The following is a 26,636-nucleotide window of genomic DNA, read 5'->3' on the forward strand; positions in this document are numbered from 1 at the left end:
AATGTTGCAGACCTCACAAAAATCAATTTATAAAATATAGTGGAAGAAATCTTAAAAATATATGTGAAGAAAGATTTAATCAAACTACTGCTTGCTGAGATATATGTCAGATTAATAATATGTTAGAATGACATCTTTGCAGACTAAAGATCATAAGGCCTGTTTTATGGTGCATTAAAATCTCATAACAACAATTTCAGGGAGTTAGCATAATGTATTATTCAAAGTTAAACATTGTCTTGAATGATAAGACAACCATGCCATCAGGCTATAATAAACTAGAGCTCTAAAAGATCAATTTTTATTTATCTGTTAGGTCATTTACATAGTTAGAGCTAGAACATAATGATGTATTTTTTCTGTCTAAAAGGGAAAAAAATGCACTTATTTTACAACATAACCAGAAAATATGAAAATTCTGATAGAAAGCCATTATTACACCATTTAACCTTTTAGATTAAACAAATTGTCATGGATTTACTTATGAAGCTTGAAGTAAATACATTTCTAGTTTCTTATACTGCATGTAAATAAAACTATTTTAAATTATACAGAAAATATTTCACTAGGCACAAATGTAATTTGTCAAGAACTAACTATAGCAATATAACATATTTGTCCAACATTTCAGTCAGTGACACTGTAAAACCATGCACCACTCCTTTGCAATTTTAATTCCAAAGCATCAGCATGAGTTACTTAGGGATGTACATTACCCTTAATCTACATATGAACTATTTAAAGTCTTTACATGAATAAAAGAGTGCATTCACATATCTAGTAATGGGTTAGAAAAAAGGCAGCTGAAAGAGGAGACAAGGGGAACTGGTACAAAAATGCCTTTATCCTCAAATGTGAGTCTACTCCTGCCTCATCCTGATCTAGAAAGTTACAGGAGTGATCATTGCCAAGCCGTATCTTTCAGTTTGGTATGCCAAAGGAATGGTGCAGGGTCCCTTACGCCCAAACCTAATGACTCGTGTTTAGTGGTGGTATGTGTATAGCTATGCTTTCTGTAAACTTTCCTTCTGAAAATATGTAGCAAGAGAAGTCCTGGAACACAAACGAGACTTACAGCTACAACAAGAGAGGAGACAACAGAGATTAGCTGTTTTGTAGGTTAAAGGATGAACTGCTAAAACAGCAGCGATCAAAGTGCCTTTTTTGCCATAAACCTGAGGGAAAGAGATTATCACGGATAGATAACAATATAAATTGCCACAGAAGACATAAGATATCAACAAGTCATCAGATGCTCTTCTCCTGTACCATATGAGCACTATATGCCAGTGAAAGATAAACTGGCTATCACAAACTGTCAACACAATAGCACCACTGCAAATACTTATTTAAGAAGATATAGGACTAGTAATTTTTCTTTTTTACTAAAAGTTCAATCAGTCCTTGAGCCCACCATTGAGGCAGTTAGGTGGATAGAAGTGACTATAGGTGCCTGAAAAAACATACCACTGGAAATATGCCAACTTACACCCAGCTGAGAATCTGGCGCTCTTTATGCAGTGGCTCCTCATCTATTATGGCTTTGTCTACTGTGACATCTTTGGCAACAGTCTGAATTGTAATTTATATCATAATCCTTAATCCAAATACTAGGAGGGTCAAGACCAGAGCAGTGATTTATAAACACATTATAATGCATATGCATTTGAACCTACTGTAAAGGCTCCCTCATTTTTATAAAACTCTTGGAAATGTTTACTTGGGGAAAAAAATTATATCCCATTTGGCTTCATTCCATTAATCTATTATGCATCCCAGTCAATGTTGATTTTATAGTGTAATTAAAATGTTTTTGCCATACCTGAGGCAATCTACAGCTTTATATATAGAATGGATTAATTTAACTGAACAGTCAGACTCACAGTGAACTCCCAGAATACAGCATAACCCAAACCCTAAAACTGAACAGCATTTCAGGTCCAAGTTCTGCAGCAAAGAGAAGGATATTTTGCACCAGGTCTAATTAAATTCTGGAGCCAGAATAAGCTCTCGCTACCTACAATTCTTTATAGATGAATTTCATTGTTACCACAAAAGCACAGAATGCTTTATATAAACCTTTGTTTCCTTAGATTTCTTCTCCCCTTTGGTCAGGAATAAAAGCAGTCATCTCATCTTTTATAGCAGTTGCCATAAAAAATATGTGGGGGATGGGGAAGAACTGGCATTTCAAATAGAAGATAATGCTGAGTCTCTCCTTACTTATTTATTTTGGCAGGTAATTGCAGATGCCATTTGCTCCATTCATGTGCTGTTCTCTGCACTGGTGACAAAAAAAAAAATTCAATAGAAAAGCAAATTTAAATGAATATTTCTTCCTCCGTCTTTCTAAATAGTCCCCCCTCTATTGATCCTATGTTTTTTTTTGTTGCTACCCTTATTAGTGATGTAGTGGAATAGGATTGTGAGGGACCTCAGCAGAATGAAAGGATGTTGTCAAGCATATGTCAGGTCAGATTGGACTCTGAAGAAAGGATCAAACAGCCTCTTTTCAAAGTGATTGATGCCTACAGCTTTAAATTAATCATTTTGTTCATTGCTATCTGGTACACTGAAGAATGAAACCTCCAATTCTGCTCTTATCACTCTTGCTAAATAAAGTGAATTGTTCAGATTTCCACCTGGTTTGGGCCATTACAGGTCACCACAATTAAAAAGAACCCATGCCCTATCTCATCCCAACGCTCAGTGTACTGGGAGCACTCAAAAGTAATGGCATTACTCTGATGTTTTCAGACTTGGGATCTGGGTACAATTTAACAACAAGGATTTTGGTGGTCTGATTTTCAAAAGTGCCAAAAAGTTGCTTGGGGTTCTCTTAAAAAAAAATCAGAGAACATACAGAGACACCTAAATATGGATTGTAGACACTAATGTTAAGTACCAAAGTTTAAAAGCCTTGGCCTGCTTTGTTTCATTTACATAATATGGGGACTTAAAACAAAGTGACAGCATATTGTTATTTGTTTCCATTTTGATTCACTGAGACCTGCCATTGACAAATGATTCTGAAAATAAATGAACACAGTTCAATTGCAGGAAGCTAGGGTGTCATTTTTAATCAATAATGATCAAGGCTCAAGATAGATTCTGAAGACTAATGACTGGTAGGGAACTGTTAATCACATCAAGCCATTTCTCCGAATGGATTGCTAAACCCAGAACATAACCTGAATCCTCACTCATTATGGCTACTTGAAACATTAAACAACAACCAAGAAAAACATTTGGGTAGGTATTTTACAGATTATATACTAGGTTTGTATAAAGGTTGTCCATTGCGGAGGTACCTGTAGATTTGTGTTTCATGTCATGGACCTAGTAGCACAGGGCATTTCTGGACAAACACAGTCTGGCACATTAGCCATTGAAGATTCATCAATCTTTTCCCAGAGTTTCATTTAGTTTATAACATAGCAGGTCACACTGAAAAAGTTATGGAGATAAATCTGACTATTCAGCATTCTGAAGAGGAACCTCTTCATAAAGTTCACACTTGATGTATTCCAAGAAGCTTTCTGTTTCCGTTTATTTTATAACCTTATTGTACAGCAGGCAGCCTGGTTGTTTGTTCTAATCATTTGTTTCAATGACCTTCACCTTTATTGATTTGTTTCTTTTTTCCTATGTTTAATGTTGTCCATGAGATTAAAGTCATTTTTCTCCAGCAGTAGCTGGTTAACATTAGCGTTGCTTTTAAGAGGTGTAAACCATTTTAATTAGTAAAAATTGATTTGTCGCCATAGAGAATATGTTTTTAAGTAAATAAAAACTATTTGCAGAGCAATGCACTATAGACAGGCTTCCAACTCTGTGACACAAGCAAAGACAACATCTTTAAAAATATAAAAATAGGACATAAGAAGGAAATAAATAAAAGACAACATTGCTCATGGCATATTTATGAGTGTTGTCAAATACAACAAAATTGAAGAATAAGGTACACAGAATCTTATTTTTCCCTCCCAGATGTTATTTTAATCAAGTTTACTGTTGCAATTGATGGAGAATCATATTATGTGAAGTAATTTTCCCAACAGACACAGGAATATAACTCAGCATTTTGAAAGTGAAGCAGGTGAGATTATAAATCAAAGACTGAATTTACTGCAAGAATCTAATAAACCGGAGCCCGTTTTTCTTAACAATTTATAGTTCTTATTTGATTATACAGCTTCTTTGTTTAGTTCTGTTACTGGATTAAATCCCTGTCCCTCCCTACCCATCCCACCCCGCTTTTTTTTTCCTAACAAAATTCTTTCTTTAAAATCTACACTTTACCTTCAGTCGCTATATTTCAATTGTCAGGGAACTTTGGCTATTTAGCATATGCCAAGTAACACTGACTGCCTTTCCTTATTTACACATGTACACATTAGGTTCTGTCATCACTATACCTCACTTCAGGGTATAGTAAGCAACTGGAGACAAGCAGCATTAATAGCTTGATCCAAAGCCTGCTGCAGTAAATGGAAAAGCTCCTAATTAACCTCAAAAGACTTTGAACCAGACCTTATATTCCTTTCTCAACAGCCGGCATTTCAATTCATGGTCTCAGACTCCACCTGCATAATAAATATATTACACCCAATTTAACTCTATTCTATATTAAAATGAAGCAATAAGAAATATCTTCTAAAGATTCTCTGTTGTTACTTGTCTGTGTGTATCCTATATAAAATGTAAGGGTCTCTACTTCAAAATTATTCAAGTTGAAAACAAGTTCCAGCAAAGTCTCCAATAATGATTTTTTCCTTCCCCCATTCCCTTTTTCAAATATTTTGACTACTGCCATTAACTTGACATTAGCACAATATAATAACTATTGGAAAGAGAGAGACATTTGTGCATGAATTATACATTTGTCTTATAAATATTTGAAACACTTACTGCTTTCTGTTTAAATGTTACAGAATTACTGGAATCCAAAGCAAATAGTAACTCTTCAGTCACCACTTCCTGTTCATAAGAGAAACCCAACCTATACGAGCTTGCAGTTCATGTATGTCTGGAGTTTCCCTTTAGTGGATTACAATGGCTTCCTTCACTATTGCTTTGATTTTGTCCCTGGGAGTTTCCTGTAATTTGCCTGTAACTGAACAATGAAAACTCATCAGTGTTATTGCTATGCTAACAAAAAAGATAAACAAGGTAAAAAAAGTATGCTTCAAAATGCAAGTTTCAGACCATCCTATAACATACACTTACACTGTTTGGTACATTTGTAGTCAGACAAGTGAACTTTATTTACTCCGGAAGTCCCTGTTTAAAGGTGTTAAACTCAAAGGATGTGTTAAACTCAAGGGATGTATTTAAGATAGAGCCATGGCATTCTCTTATTAAGAATAAAAGTTTCTCTTTGCTTTGCCACACCCTTAGGGTATGGGCAAGATAAACCCCTGTCCCCCCACCAAACAAAATACTTACATGTGAGATATATTCCCTATAAAACAATATTTCAAGAAAATATAAAGGTCACACATCCAGGTCAAGAGAGTCACCATTAAGGATGTACATTTAATTTTGTGCCCCTTTACAGGAATGCACAAAACATTTTTTATTTATACATTCTTTAATTATAATATCACATTACATCTGTCAGATTGGAATAAAAGGGTGCTTGTACACATGACGGGGGTTTAGTCCCCTAAACTGAAACAGTGCATTTTTAATTGTGATGATTAAAAACCCACTATTTCAATTTAGGGGCTTCTGTCACTGTTAGGGGCCCGATCCTTCTTATTTTTCGCAAAGCCTGCCTCCCTCTCCTGTGGCTGGGGGTGAGCTGCCAGTGGGCTGAGCAGCCCCTGAGCTGCAGGGGTCCTGGTTCTTCCCTCTACAGTGGTGGCATCCCCCAGGGCCACCTGGGTGGGCTGCTAGCAGGCCGGGAACTGCCCCAGCTCAGAGATATCCAATTCAACACTTCCCCGAACTCACTCAGGTTTCCAGCACTCCATGCACCGTCCCTGCTGCCTTCTCCAGCTGCTAGCACACTAAGCTGCCTTTTGTGCAGTTTCCCAGCACTACCCCAGGGACAAGCCAGCTCATTCCTGGACAGTCCCAGGTGGCAGGAAGGCAGTGGGACAGTGGGGTGCTGCAATGGGGTACTGCTTCCCAAGCGGGCTTGGGGAAGAGTTGGATCTGGTGGGTGCTGCCTCTGAGCTGGGACAGCATCCAGCCCACTAGCAGCACACCCAGGTGGCTGTGGGGGGCACTGCTGCCATGGAGGGAAGGACTGGGGCCCCCTGCAGCTCACTGGCCACTCAGCCCACTGACAACTTGCATGGGAAGGCTGCGAGGGGCCTGTTCCTGTTTTGCTGGGGGTTTTTGGCAGAGCCTGCCTGCAGCCAAGGGGTGAGCTGCAGGGAGCCCCAGTCCTTCCCTCCACAGTGGTTGCGCCTCCCTGTAACCACCTGGGTGAGCTGCTAGTGGGCTGGATGCTGCCCCAGCTTGGAGGCAGAGTCTGCCAGATCCAACTCTTCCCCAAGCCTGCCCAGGGAGCAGCACCCCATTCACTGTCCCTGCTGCCTTCCTGCCATTTGGGATCACCCAGGAACAGGCTGCTTTGTCCCTGGGGCAGCACAGGGAAGTGGCAGGAGGGCAGCTAGGTTTGCTGGTGGCTGAACAAGGCAGCAGGGATGGTGCACAGTGCATTGGAAGTCCAAGCGGGCTTGGGGAAGCATTGGATCGGGTGCAATGGGGTAGCATCTACTTAGCTAGCAACCCACACAGGCAGTCCTGGGGGTGCCACTGCTGCAGAGAGAAGGACTGGGACACCCTACAGCTCAGGGGCCACTCAACCTGCCAGCAGCTCATCCCCCAACTTCAGGAGACGTGGACAGCCTCCACAGGGAGAAAAAAAAGGATTGAGCTGCTCGCCGCTTCTGCCTTCAGCCCTCCTCTCCCATGACCAAAGGGCGAGCTGTAACATTAAAGGCTCCAATTAAAAGTAGATAGAGGCTGCAATGTCACACACAGATGTTGTTTAGTTTGCAACGTAACAAACTCATTTCAATCGTAAGAAAACCCTGTATGTGTAAAGTGTGATGTAATTAAACTTCAAAAATGGACAATTTTTGTCATGTGTACAACTTCCCAAAGGGTCTCTTGGGTTATTGTTTCCAGTCTGCTGCAACTGCAGGCAAACACGTCATATACATGTCCCACAAGCTCTATGAAGCTCCATCTTGAAAGCAATTAGTGGCTTTTTTGCCCCCAGTAGTTCTGTTACAATGCTGTTCTGGAACCTTGTTCCTCTGGTGGTTACAAAACCTTTTAATTTCCAGGTCTTTTGCTTTCTCTGGTGTTTACGCCCCTCCCAACACACTCATACGCATTTTTACAGAGGGTTCCTAACCTTTCCTGTGCTAAGTTAAACAAGCTAAACTCTTCTAGTCTGCTTTCCTGGGACAGGTGATCACCATCCCCCAGATCACATTAGGGGCCTTATTCTACACCAATTCCATACTGAGTTAATTTTCCTTGAACACAAGTGACTAGAACTGCACACAGTATCCTGGAACAGTTCTCATCACGTCATTACACAAAAGAAGTAATACTTCCCTATCGCTACTGAACATCTCTTATCTGATACATCCTCGGATACAATATCGTGCATTCTTGCTGTGTTGCATGCTAATGTGCAAGCAGAACTGAGACAGTTACAGCGGTTTATCTGAAAATTACACAGTAAGCAGCATATTACATCTTAAGTTTCACCATTTCATAGACAGTAGTGCCAGTAGATGACTCAAGTGACCCTCCAGCATGTCACAGGACATTAAGTTAACTGTATATCAAGCGCAAAGATTTTAAGTTAGGCCAAATATTTTAGTCCTTAAAAACTAAAACACATGTCAGAGGCAAAGAAATGGGACCAAGTCACCACTTCTACTGAAGGGCCAGAAGCATTGCAGAGTGTTTCAGAATGCAACAGTGATATAAAAAAAAAAACAATAAATACTCAAAAGACAAGTCAAAAGAATTCCAAGTTGAAGACTACTCATTCACTCGGTGTCACCTAAATGACACCAAATCGTGTCCATAAGTCACAAATGAAGTGGCTATTTACAAAGTTGCAGGGATGCTAATGGACTAACTGCATCTAGAAATGAAAAGAGTATGGCAGAGGGCACGGCAAGGAATGGAGCAGGAATAAGAGGCTAGATGAAGCGATCAAGACAATTTTTTTTGTAAGAGAGTTAAGCTATTTCCATCAGTTTTGCTGCAGAAATAAACATGGGAATAATTTCCTTTAACAGCTTGCTTTAAAAGTAATTAATATCTTTTTACAACAAATATGCCCCTCTATCTCAGTCCCAGAGTAAAAAATTGTAAATGCCTGGAACAACACTGTCTAAAAGCTGATGAAAGGAGGCAGTCAAAAATACATTTTTCTGGCATTGCAAAGTGTAAACAAGAAGCTGAAGGAAGTAAAGCAGCAGTGGAGAGAAATAAATCACAGTGCTTTGCACAGTGAAAGCCAAATCTTGATTGCAAAGTCTAAATTTCACTAACAGCACATATAAATGCTTTGCAATTGTGCTGATACAGTGTTTTGAATTAGATAAGAATCCTTGCTAGTGTATTTTGTGTGAGGTGATAACTCAGAGAACTAGAAAAGCCTGTAAGATGAACAAAATTTTGCAATACACTATCCCTTCAGTTGACAAATGCTCACATATGTAGCATAGTGTCACTTTGGTAAAATGTAGGCCTAAGTCATATAATATAATATGTTTGCAATTCAGTGCTCATATAAATGTGAAACTGAGGGCATTGGCTAATGCAGGCCAAAGCTCCAGCAAGCAAATTGCTGGCTTTTCTCCCTTTCAGTCAGGATCCATTTCACTCTTGTTACTATAGCACAGGGTAGGGAATACCAGATGTGTCACTGTGTCTGTCTGCAATCAGAGTGTTGGTGCCGAATAATAAGGCTAGAGGTTAAGACAAACTCACAGTCCCTTCTGATCTCTGCAAAAATTTAAACCAAGCTCTTCCAAAGCAGCAAGCTAACTGAAAATATTAAATATTGTGGGGAGGGGGGCATTAAGAAATATTTTGCATGAAAATATTTAATCAAAATTTGACAGATGAAAAGAAAGTACAACCAGCTAGCTCTCTAGTGTGGAGAATGATTTGTGATGTACTTGAATCCACAGTGCCACTTTGAAGTGTATAAACATACAAGACAAAAGTAAGACATCAAGCATTCAGCAAAATTTTACAGACTAGAATGACAAGTATCAGGATGATGCCAAGGGCCTAGTGAAGCATTATGTTTCATCCTTTCCTTTCTTACCTTTCCTTGGATATTCATGTCTTCGTCTCTCAGACCAGCAGGTTGACTACACATGTAACACAGTTCATCCATCTGCTTGAGTTTATTTACATATCAGAGTCCTAAACAAAAAAAATATGATATGAACGAATTAAAAAAAAAAAAAGGAAATGGCAATTTATACATGATGAGCAATAAACGCAAGATTTTCTGCTGGTTTAATTAGACCTCAGTGCAGCTATGTTCACTTACACATCTTTGAAGGACTTCTACCATGGTTTACTACCATGAAAGGGTCACAGAAGCCCCATGTTAGTCTGAGCCATAGAAACTATTGTAACAATTGCATCATGATGAATGAAATAGGTTCACATCAAGTTAGAGCAACTTTAGACAGGCCAGTATACATTTCTACCAGCAGACAGATTTGATCACACATGGCAGCAGAGATAAGCTAAAGTACAGATTCATATTACTATATCCTGGAGCAGGTATACAGGACCCAAGATGGGGGTTTTCAAAGGGACCTAATGAAGCCAACTCAGGCACCAAACTGCCACTATATTTCAGAGTTATTTGAAAACCTAATTCCCTTAGGCACCTTTACATTTTAGACTTGGTTCAGATGCTTTTAGGTGTTTAAATTTGATATATTACTAACAAGTCTGATTTTCAGAGGGTGGGTGCATAGCACTTTATGGAAAATCCAGGCCTTCTAAAGTGTCTCCCGTTTGCCACTTCACAGACCTGAACATGGAGAGAGCTTAAAGCTTGATTCTCTTTTGAAAATTAATCCACTTATATTTTGAGGGAAATGCATCATATAATACTTCCAACATCTACAACAAAAATGAGATATTTCCTTACGTATTGTTTCTTATTGTCATCTCTTAAGAAATCTTGAATTAATTTCCAGTGCATGTAGAATATTCCAGGGGGTTCATACCATAACCATGTAGAAAATAAAACCAGACTGGATTATGTATGTCCTACCCTTGTTTGTATTACAAAATTTATCACCAAAATGAGATTTTAATGCCAACACAGACCTGCTTAATCTGTGCTTAGTTTATCCATATGTCTGGCGAGCTGACAGACTTAAGGGGTATCTAATCTGAACAACGTATGTACTGCTGATTTATTCATCTTAATTTTATTTTAATTCAGGTAAAAAATGACCTTGCCAACTTATTCAGATGAATCAGATGTGACCAGTCTTCTTTGAAAGCCAGGAATAAAATCTGCCGCCTTAAACTTTTGGTGTTCTGTAACTGAATTCACAGGCCTTTGTTACTGTCTGCTTAGAGTCACAGAAACCTATAGGGAAAAAGAGGAATATATGGACAATCAAAACACAGAATGCTGAAAAGATCACACCATATGTATGTATTTCCCCTCCTGGGACGGACGGACACACACACACACACACACACACACACACACACACACACACACACAATTATGCATGTAGTACAGTTTGGGGACTACATCCGATGTTTGTGGCAATGCCGAAGGTTTGCCTGAACTTTATACTTTAACAATTTAAGTTGGTTACAGCATTATACTGACAATGGAAATCAGAAGATGACTGATCTCATAGTGGTATGTAATGCCCAGACAGTAACTCCTCTACACAGACTTTTTGAGTAGATCTATACACAAGCAGTCCTTGACTTACAATGCTTCAAGTTACAATGTTTTGTACTTACAACGTTTATAAATTGAAACCTGTTTCAACTTTCTGATGTCAGTTTTGACTTTACAACGCTTGATCCGATGCCACGCCAATGAACGAGTTCGCTGCGTCGCTCATCTCCCTGGACAACATCTATCCAAACTTCCTTGGACGCTTTCTTGAAGAAAGCAGCCAGAACTCCAGAAAAACCTGCAGCCAAGGCTCCTGAGAAGACTCCAACCAAAAGCCAATCAAAAAGTCCAGCAAAGTCACCTCAAAGAAGTCCTTCCAAATCAATATGATTGCTATTTACAATATAAATACATTAATGTAGCCATATTACTCATCTATAATTGACTGAGTGCAAAATTCTGGGTTATTTTTGGTGAAAATAGGGTTTTGAGCCTTGGTTCAAGAACCAATCCCCCATTTATAACGTTGTTTCCTATGGGAAAATCGGTTCCAGGTTACAACGTGTCAACTTAAGACATGGTCTTCAGGAACCAATTTTGTTATAAGTCCGAGGACTGCCTGTATAGCCTTCTCCATGAGCAAACTTGTTTGTACACATATACAACAAACCTGTACATATGAAGTACTGTATTTTATAAACATTGCATGAATTTAGTTTGCTCACATGCATACAAACACCCCTCAAAAGTAGTTAATAAACATTAATCCCATTTTACAAATGGGAATATAGAACAGAAAGATTAGCAGACAATAAACCAGTTACAGAGCAAATCAAACACAATTACTATACAGTTCCCCCATGCTGTCAGTCCCATGCCTAACCCTCTAAATGAAGCTAGTTGCCAGGCAAATTATTAACCATTGTGTAAGTTAAGTTTTCCTATACCAGCTCTACACCGCAGCAGTCCAACTGCGGTAAAAAGGAAAGAGGGGAATAAAGGAGAGCTATCAGTCTATCATCTGCTTAATTTACTGAAAAGATGTATACTAAATGATACTTAGGCCCTTTGTACATGCAGGCCTTTAACGTGGCTTAAATGTCCTTCTGCACCGCTTTAATGGCATTGCTGTCTGCACGTTCAGTGGCATATTCCACTTCAAATGACTTTGTAACATAGCAAGATAAAACCCCTCCAAGGGGTTTTAGTTTTCTACCTAAGAAAGTTCAATGGTGTATAGGGCATTGGAAACCAATGTGCTCAGGGAAGCTTGGGCTTGGCAGGCTTCCACCGTGCCGTGCACCGTCCCTGCTGCCTTCTCCCACTGCCAGCAAACACAGCCACCTCCTGCCTCCTCCTGCTGCTTTTGCCCCAGGGGCAAACCAGCCATTCCCAGGTAGTCCCAGGCAGTGGGAAGATGGAGGGGATGATGCAGGGATACTGAAGCTTACCTGCCTCTCCCACGCCAGGGGGAAGAGCTGCCGGTGGGCTAAGCAGTCCCTGAGCTGTGGAAGACCCCAGCACTTCCCTCCACAGTGGTGGTGCCCCTCAGGCAGCACACGCCTGCTGGCACCCAGCCTGGGAGGACCCGGGGGGGCACCGCAGCTGTGGAGGGAAGCACCAAGCCCCGCACAGTTCTGGGGCTGTGAGACCAGGCAGCAGCCAGTTCACTGAAGAAAAAAAAAAGTGAATGTTTCAATCTAGGGAGAACTAAACTGAACTAAACCCCCATGGCATGTACAAGCACCCTTAGATAGCATCACATGCATTCTTACTGCTGCAGTGCTCATTCCCATTTTCTTCCTGTTCAGTCTTCCTCCAGAAAAGCTGGAGCTCAAACATGTACAGACAATTTCATCTCTGGTATGGGTGCAACAAAGCCATGGGCCACTCAAAACAAGTCTAAAATCAATGCAACAAACCTCAGCTTACCCAGCTGCAGAAGAAGGATATGCAACACTTACATAATTCATAAGAATATTATCATGCTTAATTAGTTCAATCTCTGCCTAATTAAATGTTTACAGAATATTATTAACGTCACTGGAAGGATTGGACTAGAACTCAAAAGTCTCTCTTCCCCAGTGTTACTCCTCAGCTCCCGCTCTTTCCTGTTTGCAGAGTTTCAGCACACTGAACCAGCTGGATATAAGCTTCCCAAACTGCCCATAAGTGCTACACATGCTTTCAAAATGCCATATGGCTCAGCTGCTCCAACCCAGGCTTGCTGAGTCCTGCATCAGAACAGCAGCTGCATTATTCAGTGTTCAAAAACTGCTCATGAATGTCACATGAGCCTCCAGAAACTTGTGTCTGTTTGATAGAGGTTTGCAAGCTCTGAAAGGGCCTGATCCTTCTCCCTGTGACGTCAAAGTCCTTTTTGAACCAATAGGCAGACCGTTCATAGCCTTGTATCTATCCTGAAGTAACCAAAGGCAGAAGTCTCAGCCAAAACCAACAGTCACAAACAAAGCTGAAGTTTTTCTAGGCCAACCCATTATACAGTACAAAGTAAGAATTTTCAACTGAAGGACCTCATAATTTGAACTTTCATTTCCCCCAAATCCCTTCTCCAATTTGTTTCAAACTTTCTGGAACCTGAGGATCACCTCTGTAAAATTTAGACTGATTTAGTTGAAGGGATGTGAACGATGACAGGTACGTGACACATTTTAGCAGACAGTTTATGAAGAGCAGGACTAAGTGGCAAGAGTGGGTTTTCTGGGCAGTGGAGATACACCCATAGTGTGCTTGAATAGTATGACTCTCGAAAGTTGGTTTAATCCATATAAAATAGATCTCACAAGCTGCTTTACAGAGGCCAAATATTAATACCAATTTTTCCATTCTGCAACATGACATTTTTCATTATTAAATAAATGTAGACAATTCAGAGAGTTTAGCAGTGACTTGGTCCCTTCAAATATGACCTAGCTTAGTAGCATGAAAAGACTGTGCAACCTTAAGGTGTACAGATCATGTGTCATTATCAACTCAACATCTTCGCAGTCACCCTTGACAGGACTGGACAGCCATAGTGACTAGGCTACTCAAATTCTGAGGATTGTGGTCAAGTTACGCTTGCAACAAGAAAAAAGGAAGAGCCCCGTGTATTTCACCTTTCATATTCTAGTTCTAGTAGTGGATCCAGGAATGAGGCAAGGGAGGTATGGCTAACTACACTGACTCTGCTGCCTATGTGCAGTGAACTCTGAGCTCACTGTCTGGTCACAAACCTGAGCGCCACATAAGCAGTGAGCTTTGTACACACCACCTAACTTGAACAGGTTCTGACCAGAGTCCCTGCTTTTGTGTCCCTCCAGAGCCCAGGGGCTGAGTGTTGCTTCTGATCACCCTTCCCTTCCCTTCCCTCCCTCTTCTTACTAAATTCAGCAGGAAGGGAAAGGAGAGGGAGAGCAATGGCAGCTCTGTTTTCTGTGGCTCCAGAGCTACAGGAAATCGGGGACTCCAAGCAGACCCTGCACTGAAAGCTAATGTGGAACAGCCAAAGATGAAACTACACCAACACACCCTTTCTCTATCTGCCCCTGTCTGGACCTGGACCTCAAGTTGCATTAAATTACACTCAGCAACAGTGAGCTCCTTAGGGTGATTCAGTATTTGAGACCCAGCAGAGTTCAGCATGAATTATAAAGAAAAGGGATGACACAGAACAGTGGTTTTCAAACTTCCTGAAGTCACAGAACCCTTTCATATCATTTCTGCCATAGACCCCTACCGCTATCCTAAAGACTGACATAGAAGTAGGTGACTTGCCTCTCGGCCCACTCTGCTATTACCTGTAATCCCTTTGCACAACCCTATCATGGTTCAGCCCCGGGTTCCATGGAGCACAGTTTCAAAACCACTGGCACAGAGTAAGAAGCCCTCCTTTTATACTAACGTAACACACTGGGGCCAAAAACTGGGAAAAGCTTTCACATGACATAGTTCTGTGTTTAGAACACAAATTCCTTGGGTTGAGGTTGGTTTACAGTGTGGTGCAGTTTGTTGTGTTCCATTTACATGTATCTTGTGACCCAAAAGATTTCAGGCACCAAGGCTACTCTTTATGAGCATTGAATAAATCAAAGTAAAGAGTGCCTATACATGAGTATCAAGGCTGCTCTGACACACTTGATACTCTACATAATATATCTACATACACACACAATGACACTCTGGACCACTATATATATAGATGTGGCAGGCTGGCTGTCAGGCTCACTGGCAGCCTGGATTGTTAACTTGAGCCCAAAGGGCTTGGGCTCCGACTGGGGGAGGCAGTTTCCCTTCTTCACCAAACAGGGTATGGCAGGACGAAGGCAGCCCTGCCCTGACCCAGGGGTGAGGTGAGAATGAAGACCTGAAAGGGAAATAACCCCACTGAGCTCCCTGATCGGTCCATTTCCAAGCTGGGGGCAGAGCCTCCAAAAGGAATAAAAAGCCAGAGTGCCTAGCACGCGGGTGGCTTCAGCTAGGGATGATGAAGAGGGCAGATGAAGAGCTGGTGTAGCTAACCAGCAGGGTGGAGCAGTTGCCCCAGAAGTGCCCAGAAGACGTCTTCACTGGAAGAGAAGCAGCAAGAGGCTGCATCCCAACCCTGCCATGGAGACAGCTATGACGATGGTGCACAGGTCGGTGCACGGAGAGTCCAGGAGTGGATGAGACTGTGGCAGCTGCACAAGGCAGCATGGGTACCCAATCCTGCACGAAGGGACAGAAGCCCTTTGTGTATGGAGCTGTGCACAGGGCTGGAGAGCCAATGTATGGAGCGGTGCACAGAGAGTCCAGGAGTGGATGGGACTGCAACAGCTGAACAAGGCAGGAAGAGTCCCCAATCCTGTATGAGGCAGGAGCTGGGCCATCGGTGCCCAGGGCCATAGAGCTGATGGGACGCTGGGGCTGCACTAGGCAGCACGGGCCTTTCCTAGCCCTCCCAGCCCCCCACCTGCATGAGGCCGGTGTCCCTTTGGTGCACAGGGGAGTGCACAGAGCAGACAGCAGGCTGACTGGCTGGAAGAGCTGCGTAAAGCAACTCGTGCCTTGCCGCCACACACAGTGCGGGTCAACCACCCCAGTGAGGTGGGTGACACCTTGCCCCCAACACACCGCTAGAGACGAGCCCAACCCTTCAAAAAGCCACAGAAGTCATGAGTCACCTGGGAAGAGGATTCCCACAGGGGAAGAAGGGGACCTCCCCACTGCAGGTGGCTGAGGGGAAGTCCCTGATGGGAGGGGGCAATTTGACCTGGGATATAAAGAGGGATCCCTGGATATAAAGAGGGCTCTTGTTTGTTATGAGGGGGTTCCTGCTTTAGGGCCCTACCTAGCTGAGTAACCTAAAGAGGGTAATGGTGTTCTGTTAGGTGACAGGGTGCCTGCCTGGGTTGCTATTTCTTCTTTAGGCACAGCTGCTGTTCCACAGTTGGGTTCTGTTTTTTCCGTGCTGCTGGGATTCTTGTTGCTACCCTGCATCTTTATTGTTCCATTCAAAGAGGAACATAAGCTGCCCTGTATTTGTATTTATGGTATTGGTTATTTAATGAATATGTGTTCTAGTTGACATAACCTTATTGCATATGTTTATATACTCTCCTATCATTGTCAAGTATTCCTGTTTTTGGTGTAACCTTATTGTGTATGTTTAATTATTGACCCATAACTGTCTGTTATTCTTGTTATTGGTCTGTTGATTATCCTCCATTTTATTCGTTGAGTGCTCCCTTCCCCTGTGGCCTGGAGGGCCCTGACGAGGGTCAGGGGCTGCAGGCTAACCCAGAAACCACTGGGAATTAGGCCTATGCTTGAGTTCAGGATTCACTAGAGCTTTTGTTTGGGTGAATTCATACTTTAAATAGCATTTATATGTATACATATATGTATGTAGGTCTATGGCTGTAAATCATTGAGTAACATTAAACCTGTACATAGTTAAGAATCACTGTGACTCCTGGTCCACTGTGCTGTGCTCTGAAGGGAAGGAGGTGAGCTATTTATTTATATATATATAGAAAGAGAGAGAAAGAGAGAGAGAGAGAGAGAGAGGTCCAGAGTGTCATGTATATCACTGTCCCTCCACTGAAGAATGGCAGCATTGAATAAGCTCTAGGTACAGCACCCCCATGCCATATTTCAGCATAGGGATGCTGATGCATGTGAGACTAGAGTCTGCTGGAACATGGTAATTACCATACCAGCTCTGATGCACTGTAATTACAGTGCGTCGGAGCAGCCTTGATGCATGTGTATATGTATATATAGAACAAAGACCAGAAAATGTAACTGGCTGAAAAAGTCCATATTAACAACAGCAACCTGTTTCCCACTTCCTATAAGGAAGCCAGGATACAAAAGAAATTATTGTATTGGTCAGTCTTTGCCCACAGATTATGCCCATTGGCAATTCTTCTCTTACCTTTTGGAATAAAGAGCACAAGGAAGAAACACTTCTATTCTTGCCCTTAAAGACTAACCCAGGACTTGGCCAAATCTTCCTCTGGACTCAAGGAACAAGTTACATCAACATCAGAGTTGAAAGCTAGATGGCATTTTTGGAAAGCCTAGCAATTCAATCTCAGTGAGGGTCCAAACAGGATCATGCCTTTGTTCCACTTTGACAGATGGTGATTGTATACTTCCAATGGAAAGCGAAGATAAATCTTGGCCCCCTCTTTAAACTGTTACCTTCTTTTCTGATCAATATCACCTTAGTTTGGCTTGGGTTCATTCACCTTGACCCAGTTCCTGTTCACCCAAGAGATAATTACCTGGATGCTATGTCACATTTTACTGGTGACAATGTAATAACCGAGTATCATAAGAATGCTATTTGCAGCTAAGGCCACAGCAACTTATCATCTCTCCCAAAAATTCAGGCAAAGTACAGACATTCAAAAAGCCCCTGGCAAAAGCGCTCTAACTATTATGCTTTACTTAAAGTGCTATAAGAGTGGCAGCAAACTGAACAAGCGTTCACTGTTTGGTGAGGGGTAGGGGCCCAGAGTCTGCTCACACTGGCCAAGGCAACAGGTGGGTGCACTTCTGCACATCTTCTAGGAGACAGCCAGCATGTCCCCTTTCCCAAACCCTACCCCCCTGCCAGCTGGCAACTGTCAGCAGCAGCTGGAGTGGTAAGGGGAGCCCCCATGTCATGCAGGTCCCCCCCAAATTGCTGGGTCTTTGTGGTGGGGGAGGGCTTTGTTCCCCAACCCCAGTTCCTGGGGTGGCCAGTATCATGCTGCATCTCCTGCCAGCAGCTGCCAAGAGGCTGGGCTGGGGGGGAAGGAGCCCCCTACTATGTGGGCCCAGCTCAGCCCCCCCTCTAAGACCCAACCCAATAATCAGGGGCAGGGAGGGAAGGCACATGACATGGAGGCTCCTTCCCACCCACATCCTAGCTTGTTGACAACTGCAGGCAGCAGCATCATGAGATTTCCCAGTACAGCTTTTGGCTGCCTGGGGAACTGGGGGTTGGAGGAGGGAGCCCCTTGTCATGTGGACCTATCCTAGCTTCCCCCAAATCCTGACTCAGCAATCCAGAGCAGCGTGTGGCACAGAAGCTCTGTTCCCCCACCATGTGCCCAGCCATGCAGAGAGGAGACAGAGCATTTTCTGTCTCCTCTCTTGTGACAGCCCAGGAGCAGAGCTGGACTGGTGCTTGCCCAAAGGAGATGAGCACCGGCTGAGGCTAGCAAGCTGCCCAGCGAGGGCCCCCTGGGATGTCAGGAAAATGCAACCTACCTTGACTCAGGTTGGGGTGTTGTACAAATAGATGTTCAATAAAGCTCTTTAACCTAAAGCACTTTAGTCTGATACCAAGGTTCATAGTACTGATCCGTCTTTCAAGGTTAACTCAGAGAGGGACCCACCTTTTTTAAAGAACTTTATGTGCCATGACCATTTGTTCTGTTACAGCTGTAAAGCAACTTCTGTATACTTAATGTATGGTAAGTGTAACATCTGTACCTAGTCTTAGAGTATGGAGTGGGGAGGGCTCTCCATTTACCCTATGTGCTCCTGAGATTTGATCTCATCCTTTTTATCCATATTTTGACCAACATGCCAGAGGCCCTAGTGAAAATTCTTCCAAACTGAAGGAAGGGTTAGAGTCTTTGTCTCCGATGGAAGGCAGGGCAGGGTGGAACTTTAGAGATTAACTGATTCAGAAAGGCATAAGCTTTCACAGGCAACAGCCTACTTCTGCTGGTCCCTGATGAAGTAAGCTTTTATAGGCTACAGTCCATACCTCTCTGAACCAGTTTGTCTTCAGGTACCACCAGGCCCCACCTTCTACATGACTTGACTAATGCAGCTAACTACCTCTCTCTGTCTCTGATGGAGACAGCATTCTTTTCCAGATGCTGCTAGCCTACCTCTGCAGGAGGTAGAGAAAAGAGGTCCCCAAACACCTTAACAACACTGTAAATCAGCAAAACAAAAATACATGTTAAAACATTATAAAATACTTCTGAAAATCAAATGGTTTGCTTTTAAAATGTACTGGATGTCACTGTGTCCGGCCTTTTCAGTAACAATTTTCTATGGGAGATCTAATAGTCCCTTTTGATTTTCATCGGCCATCTAAAATAATAAAATGGAACACTGTGCCATATCACCAATACATTTAGTTTGATTTTCAGGAGCAAAACATAAATCTTTCCAGCCAGTTCACTTAAGATAAGACAGAATGGCATTGCTATTGTATATAGTCATGGTTATGAAATATAGTATATGGGGGTTAGATGGGAAAACAAATATAGATCCCTCTGGCTCTATAATATCCGACTCTATAAAATTATAGAGCTTCCACAAAATTAGAATCAGAACATACTAAGATCCTGAGCCTACAAAGCAGGCATATGAATAAAAACTGCTTGCACCCATAAATGTTTGTTTGTTAGAGAATACTTTTGGGAGCCTCTCTTAAATTTCTGTTAAATAAAAAAATATTGGCGGTGTACATTTTCCCCAGCTTTGTATGTGGAATTGTCATCCTCATCACTGCAGCTAGTAATGAAGAAAAATGCTGCTGAAAACAAAGGTAATGGGTGCTGGTACAGTAATGAAGAAAAACGATTGCAAGTGTTACAAGAATGGCACATATAACAGTTTTCTGATGTAATTGCCATGATATAATTGCTTTTTCATCTTTCCTTGTTTTTGGCCTAGGCTTACAAAGAACTCAAAAATTCCATACATACTATTACAAAATAGAAACCCGAGCTGAGAAAACAAATTAAAGAGAAAAAGTAGTAGCCATTCTTGTATTAACTCTGATAGAAATAAATAAGTACATTCACAGGTTCAACAAAGAAAAAGATAATGGTTGAGGGCAAAACTATTCATTCTCATTGTATTTCTTGGCAGGAAAGCCTAAGCCTCCTGTCAGAGAAGTATAAAGATAGAGACTGCATAAAGAAAAACACAGCCATCTTCACAGCATGCCCAATATACTCTACAGGAAATACGCTCTTCAACTAGGCCCCCATTGTTCAATCTGTCCCACATAGGTGCACCTCTATGTTCCTGCATAGCCCTTGCAACCTTAAACATGATGGATCAGATGCACTGGTGATGGTATATAGGGGATACCTTCTACCCTGCACAGGCCTGCTACATCCTAAGTGAGACAAACCCATCGGAAAGTTTAATTCCTCCCCCATTCCAAAACAAACAAGCAGTCTCACTATCACTGAACTCTTTCACATTTTTTACCATAGAGGGTGTTCTGATGAGGCCACTATGTCCAACTCCTATTGTCCTGGGTTACTTTCTTGCATCTTGGCCACTTCAGTTTTGTCAGTATTTAAAACCATTTAGATTAAAATGAATGCTAGGTGTATATAAACAGTGCATGTTAATTAACACTGCTGTCAAAGCTTAGTTTCAAAGAGCAGGCATCCCTCCCTTGACAGGTCTTAGAACTATTCTTTCATAACAGGGGAGGGCAGGCAGAAATAGGTTATGGTGTAAATATGGAACTGGGAATCAAACTGGATGTTTTATTTTCATTCACTGGATTTTATTTCATTTCACTTGATTAGTCATTTACTGAGTGACCTTGAGCAATTCACTGACCTCCTCTGTGCTTCAGTTATACTGCCCACGCTAGGAACAATAATAATTAATACTTGTGCTTTATTAAACTAAATCAAACCATGTAGGTATTTTAAAAATCATTATTCAAGCAAATATATTCTTGTCCTTCGCATTTCATTTCAGTAATCCTGAAACTGGATGTTGTCCTTTTAGGTTTCTTTTGCAACCATATTCTGACTGACACTAGAGAACACATGAGCTCATGATATGCTGCTTATAATATCCAGCATTCACTACTATTTACAATTATAGCCCATAGACATTTAATTTAAAACAAATCTAATCATGTTCTTTAATGTTAATAGAAGAAGGCAGCTTGGGTTTCAAGGATTTTTTTTAAGCTTGCATGTTTTTTTCTGAAATTGAAATCCCTATCTGTGTTTAGATTTCATATTGACATTTTCAAACATGAAAATTACAGAATAGAATGAAGAACTGATGTAGAGTATCAGCCTTTAGAAAGTAAACAAGCATTGGGTTGCGGCTGGAAAAAGATTCATAAAATGACATGGCTGCAAGAAAGAACCAAAGTTAATAGTTTCCAGCCATCCTAATTTTAGCAATGTGGTATCAGCTGGGTTTGAACTACCCTACATATTTCTAGGGAAGTCTTTTGTGAAAGTGTGCCATCTTCTCAGGAATAAGAGGAGGAAAACATAGCAGAAACAAGAAGTATTTATCTGTTGAGAGGGAAATGCGACAACCAGTTACAAAATGGCTACTCTAAAGCTGCACTTGCTTTCCTCTCTCAAATTTAAGGGCGCTTTCCTTAAAAAAAAGCATGCTGGGAAACCTGCTGTGGGAGGACTTGTGGACTACGGACTGAAATTCAAAAAGACTGAGCCTGAATTAATTCAATCTTTGCAGGTTAGTCTAACCTGCCTAGGCTGAATCAGTTTGTAACTGTACAGACATCCCCTCTGAACTGAAAAAATGCAGGCACATGCCTGCAGTGGCTCAGGCTAGATGCTGGGGGGTGCTAGAGCAGCCCTCCCTTCCCTTCTGAAGTGCTGAACTGAGGGGGGGCATGGCCAGGCCCTTGCAGGATACTCTGATTAGGGAGGGTGTCCCCCCTCGCTGGTCAGTGATGGAGCCAGCAGGGATTTATACAGCATTTAGTCACACAGTAGGGAACATTTATTAGCCCATCAGCAAAACAAAAGGATCTCTGATTAGTTCAAGCTTCTCTTAAATAAGTTGTTCCAGAGAAGGAATGGAGGGACAGTACCAGCTACCTGTTGATTAGCTCCAAAAAGCCCTAAGCAGCACTATCCTGTTTGCCTTTGTCCCGTCTCCCACAGCACAGACCGTAGCCAGCATGTGGTATGCTAGCTAATGCTGAGAGGTGTCTATGTAAGGCAGAGGGCAGGGGGAAATCCCTGCTTCAGCAGGGAGTATGTGGGGGAGCAGGAGGAAGCCAAGCAGATGCCCTGTACCTGCAGTCTCTACTGGAGCTGCAGCCAGGGAGCAGAGGGGAGGTGCCAGCCCAGCTGTCTGGAGCAGAGAGCCCCACCCAGCCCACAGAGCATGCCAGGATGCTGCAGAACTCTGATTTAACTTAAACCAGGAAGGAGTCTGGGACAGACATTGCATAAACCAGTTTGACCCAAATCAGTTAAGTCTGATACTACACTCAACCAGATTTATCTCAAACCAGTTGCAGTCATTTTCAAACCGGCTTATGTACACTGAACATCTGTTCTGTTACAGGTTTAAACCAATTTCTGATCACTTAAACCAGTTTATGTGTAATGTCTATCGCTAGCTGTGAGGACCTAACAGTCACCAAGAAAGGTGTTAAGAAATGGGTGCTGGTTTCAATCTTAATTGACTTTAGACAATTTGAAACCCGATACCACAAATAAACTTAGTGAGAGAGAAATCCTGCAGCTAGATTCACTGAGTCTGAGTATCATCTTGACTACATCAGTTTGACTATGCTGTCTCCAAAGCAGTTATTCCTTGTGTAACAGGAGAGGAATTAGATTCATATATATGCCATATGTATATACTCCCTTGTGCTAATCTCAGAATGGGACCTTAGAGAGTCTATTTTGTTAGCTCCATGTTACCTGAGTTAGGAGGAGCTATGTTTTTCAAAGCTGACAGATTTATACATAAGGTGCACATTAGCTCATATGCTGCTGGCAGTGCATAATGTCAGATAATTCAGCACTTTTACATCTTCCATCAGTTCTCTTGCACTTCTGTGCTCTGCTTCCCTTGGCACAGACTGCTTAACCTTTTCTACAAGGGATATAAATAAACTCTACATCATATGCAGGTTAGGTGGATCTGTTCCAGAGAGGAAACTACTCACCCTGAGGAATGAAAGCACCAGAACCAGAAACATCCAGAAATCTATCAACACCTTCCTGTTGCTCTGTGGATGTAGATCTTAAGCTAGATGCTTGAGCACCTGCCTAACTTTAGGCATTCAAAAAGTCTCATTAAGAATTCAAACCAGTGGGCCTTGTCTTTTTAAATATACTTAAGAGCTGGGTTCCTGGGAAAAAGAAATTGCTTTTTTTTCTTACAACCAAAGGGTAAAACAAGATCAGGAAGCTCCAGGCCACATGAGCAGGAGATGGGAAACAGACCAACTGCGTGACATAAAATGAATAAACTCTTTTCACTATATTTAAAGATTGTTTGTCTTTCCCTAGCTGTGGCAAGCCCTCCTTTGTTAATCATTTTTAACCTTTTTTTGGACCAGGTTGAAGAAATTCCCCATTCCCTGAACACTGACTAGAGCAGAAACTGTACTGTGCAAAGTTATGTGTGCCTTCTAGGGACAGACTCACTGCTCCATTTCTTTTCTTTCTTATTTTTGTTTGCTACCTATAGCTGGGACCTTGGGCCACACCTGCATACTATCCGATTTTTCTTTGTTAGGGTAGATATTTCCTATAACCTGGACATGTTCTAGTCCTCCCTCCATCTGACCTAACTTATTATGTTCTGAAACATCACCCCACCCATCCAAAATGCTGTACTGCACCCCCTGCTACACTGACCACATTGCACACAAAGGACTTGGAGGAAAAAAATGTTTACACTGCCGTACACCAGTGGAACCAGCCTTTGTGTTAATGCAAAACGGAACAGACAATGCAATCCCTAGCACTAGGGTATCTTACTAAAATCTGTTGTAGAATTACCTGTGGGGGGAGGCAGGAATCAGAGGTAAAAATACTCCAGTGTAATGTATACTGGTGTAGGCTTTTTCAATCTACTTCCATTCTCCTCAGTACAACTGTAATTACCTGCTGCTGCACTACCCAGTGGCAAGGTGCCATAATATTACCTACTGGTATCCTAGAATAGCTTCATACCTGTCTACCTGAATCCAAGTTTAATTTATACCACTATACAAAATGAACATATTTACATCTGTGTCATCTGTCCACAGTCACAGATTCACCACCTGTTCCTTGAAAACATGCTCTGGCTCCCTCTCTCCTATTGTATCATATTCAAATACCTCACATCAGAAGCTCTGCTGTCTCCCATCACCCCCATGCTTGGGCCCTGTGCTCTGTTGAGTTTTTTCCTTCTGATATTTCTTTTGTGTCCTCCCACACTTCCCTACTTTCCTCTTTGCAGACCCTGTGTTTGGGTTTTACATAGCCTTTTCCTTTTAACCCCTCCTGCAAATATATTGCCTTCAGCTCTTCCCTCTTTGTGACTTACCTTCTTCATTCAGCATGATAAATATTGAATTATTTAAATAAATACTTAAACAACTCCCTCCCCAAAGACTTCTAGAATGCAATGGATACAAGTAAAATAGTAACCAGAATAAAACTCCTGTTCCTCATCCCAAACCACTAGTACCATCTTCATTTATATTTTATCATGCCTTATCCAACCTAGATTGTAGGATCCTTGGGAAAGGGTCTCCCCTGTGACCATAAGCATTGTATGACCATTAGGGTGTGCATAGACAAAACAGGGGTTTACTTCACCCTAAATTGAACTGGTGGGTTTTTAAAAACACCATTTCAGTTTAGGGTGAAATAAACCCATGTGGTGTGTACACCCATGTTTTACCTGCCTCTCTGGTGGTAGGGAGGGGAGGGTGAGCTGCCAGCAGTTGGATCAGTCCCTGGGCTGCAGGGGGGCTGATGCTTCCTTCTGTGGCAGTGGCGGCCCCCGAGGTGGCACCTGCCCACAGGTACCCAGCTCAGGTGATCCCAGGGGACACTGCAGCTGCGGAGGGAAGGACTGGGTCCCCGCACACCTCATGCAGGCAGGCTTCGGTGGGGGGGAGGGGGAAAAGATCAGGCTCAAGGCTTTTCTTTTTTTTTCTTCAGTGAAGCCTGCCTTCCCAGGATGCTGCCAGGCTGTCTACACAGCCCCTGAGCTGTATGGAGCCCAGTGAACACACCTTCAGAGGTGTTTTAGTTTGCTGTGCCCCAAAGTCATTTAAGGCGCATTATGCCGCAGAAGACACTACAGGGGCTGGAATTAATGCGCAATACACAACCAACACTTGCAAACACTAACACCATTAAAGTGGTGGAAAAGCATTTAACCCACTTTGGAGTGTCATGCACACAAGCCCCTCATTTCAGCTTCGGACTTCCTATGTCATCATTACTGGAAAGAAAGGATGCGGCTTGAACAGTAGGCTGGGATTCATAAGGCCTAAATTCAGTCCCCAGTTCTGCCACAAATGCCCTTGTGCAAAATATTCAAACCTCTCTGTAAAATAGGGATAGCACTCCTTTCTTTCAATTCCTCACTCTGTGTCTGGCATATTTAGATGACCGTAAATTCTTCAGAGCAAGGTTTCTCTCTCTCTCGTGTGTTTGTACAGTGCCTGGCATGATGAAGCCCTATTGTCAGCTGGAAGCCTCCTGGTACAATTGTAATACAATAAATACATATCTGGTTCTCATCAATGTATCAGTTTATTGGAAAAGATAAAATGTTTTCCCCTCTCTCCTTTACAGGCTTTCTTTGGCCACCAAGACACACACACACACACACACACACGCACACACTGACCTTTGAAATATGAAAATAAAAGTGCTCTGAAATCAAGCTGGCGGGAACAGCAGTCTGACTGTCATCATTTGGAGCCTGAAACAAGTGGGGCTATAGTTTGCAAGCTGTCTTCATAATTAGTTGAAGCAGTTGTCACTCTGGCTCTAGTTTGTTCATTACACCCCAAACAAACAGCTGATATTTGTTAAAGCACATAAGTCACTGTTGGTGCAGTGCTCTACATTGTGGGAAACCCTGCAGCTGCAAGTCACATATAGTTCATAGTAGTTTTTTTTTTTATTTCCATTGTTTTATTTGCTTGCATGCATTCCCTCTATAGCAATGCCCTTTTCCTGAAGAAAGAGAATCACAGTAGGGTAAATATTAACTAACAAGAAAGCTGGATGGGCTTAAGGTTTATGACCCAAATCTGGTTCTCATTAAACAACTATTTTTGCAGGGGAAAGGAATTCTTAGTAATAAGAAAGTCATTGCTGGAATTCAGAGCTTCTGAAATTCAGAGAAACTGCTGCCTCCTAGTTCATTGTGTTCCATTTTTCAACAGATTGATTTGGAAATTATTTGACAGCATCAGTTTGAGATGGGTTAGGCCAATTCTTCAAAGCTGAAACTTGGGTTTCTTTGCTTTAGATCC

At 42.0% G+C, this 26,636-nt stretch overlaps 1 long non-coding RNA gene across 2 annotated transcripts; it reads right to left on the reverse strand.

The window, feature by feature from the left end:
- Positions 1-209: 209 nt before the first annotated feature.
- LOC149865931 (uncharacterized) lies at positions 210-26,084 on the reverse strand. 2 transcript variants are annotated; one of them, XR_016441569.1, is made up of 5 exons: positions 26,003-26,084; positions 10,481-10,618; positions 9,323-9,423; positions 4,912-5,116; positions 210-2,284 (listed from the first exon to the last, which is right to left on the reverse strand). It is a non-coding gene; the product is annotated as an uncharacterized LOC149865931 (long non-coding RNA). The 2 variants fall into 2 exon arrangements; XR_016441570.1 differs by lacking the exon at positions 26,003-26,084 and adding an exon at positions 11,011-11,191.
- Positions 26,085-26,636: the final 552 nt, after the last annotated feature.

The sequence above is a fragment of the Crocodylus siamensis genome, chromosome 4, assembly GCF_052110815.1.
Source record: "Crocodylus siamensis isolate JL-2025a chromosome 4, ASM5211081v1, whole genome shotgun sequence".
Taxonomy (NCBI): domain Eukaryota; kingdom Metazoa; phylum Chordata; order Crocodylia; family Crocodylidae; genus Crocodylus; species Crocodylus siamensis.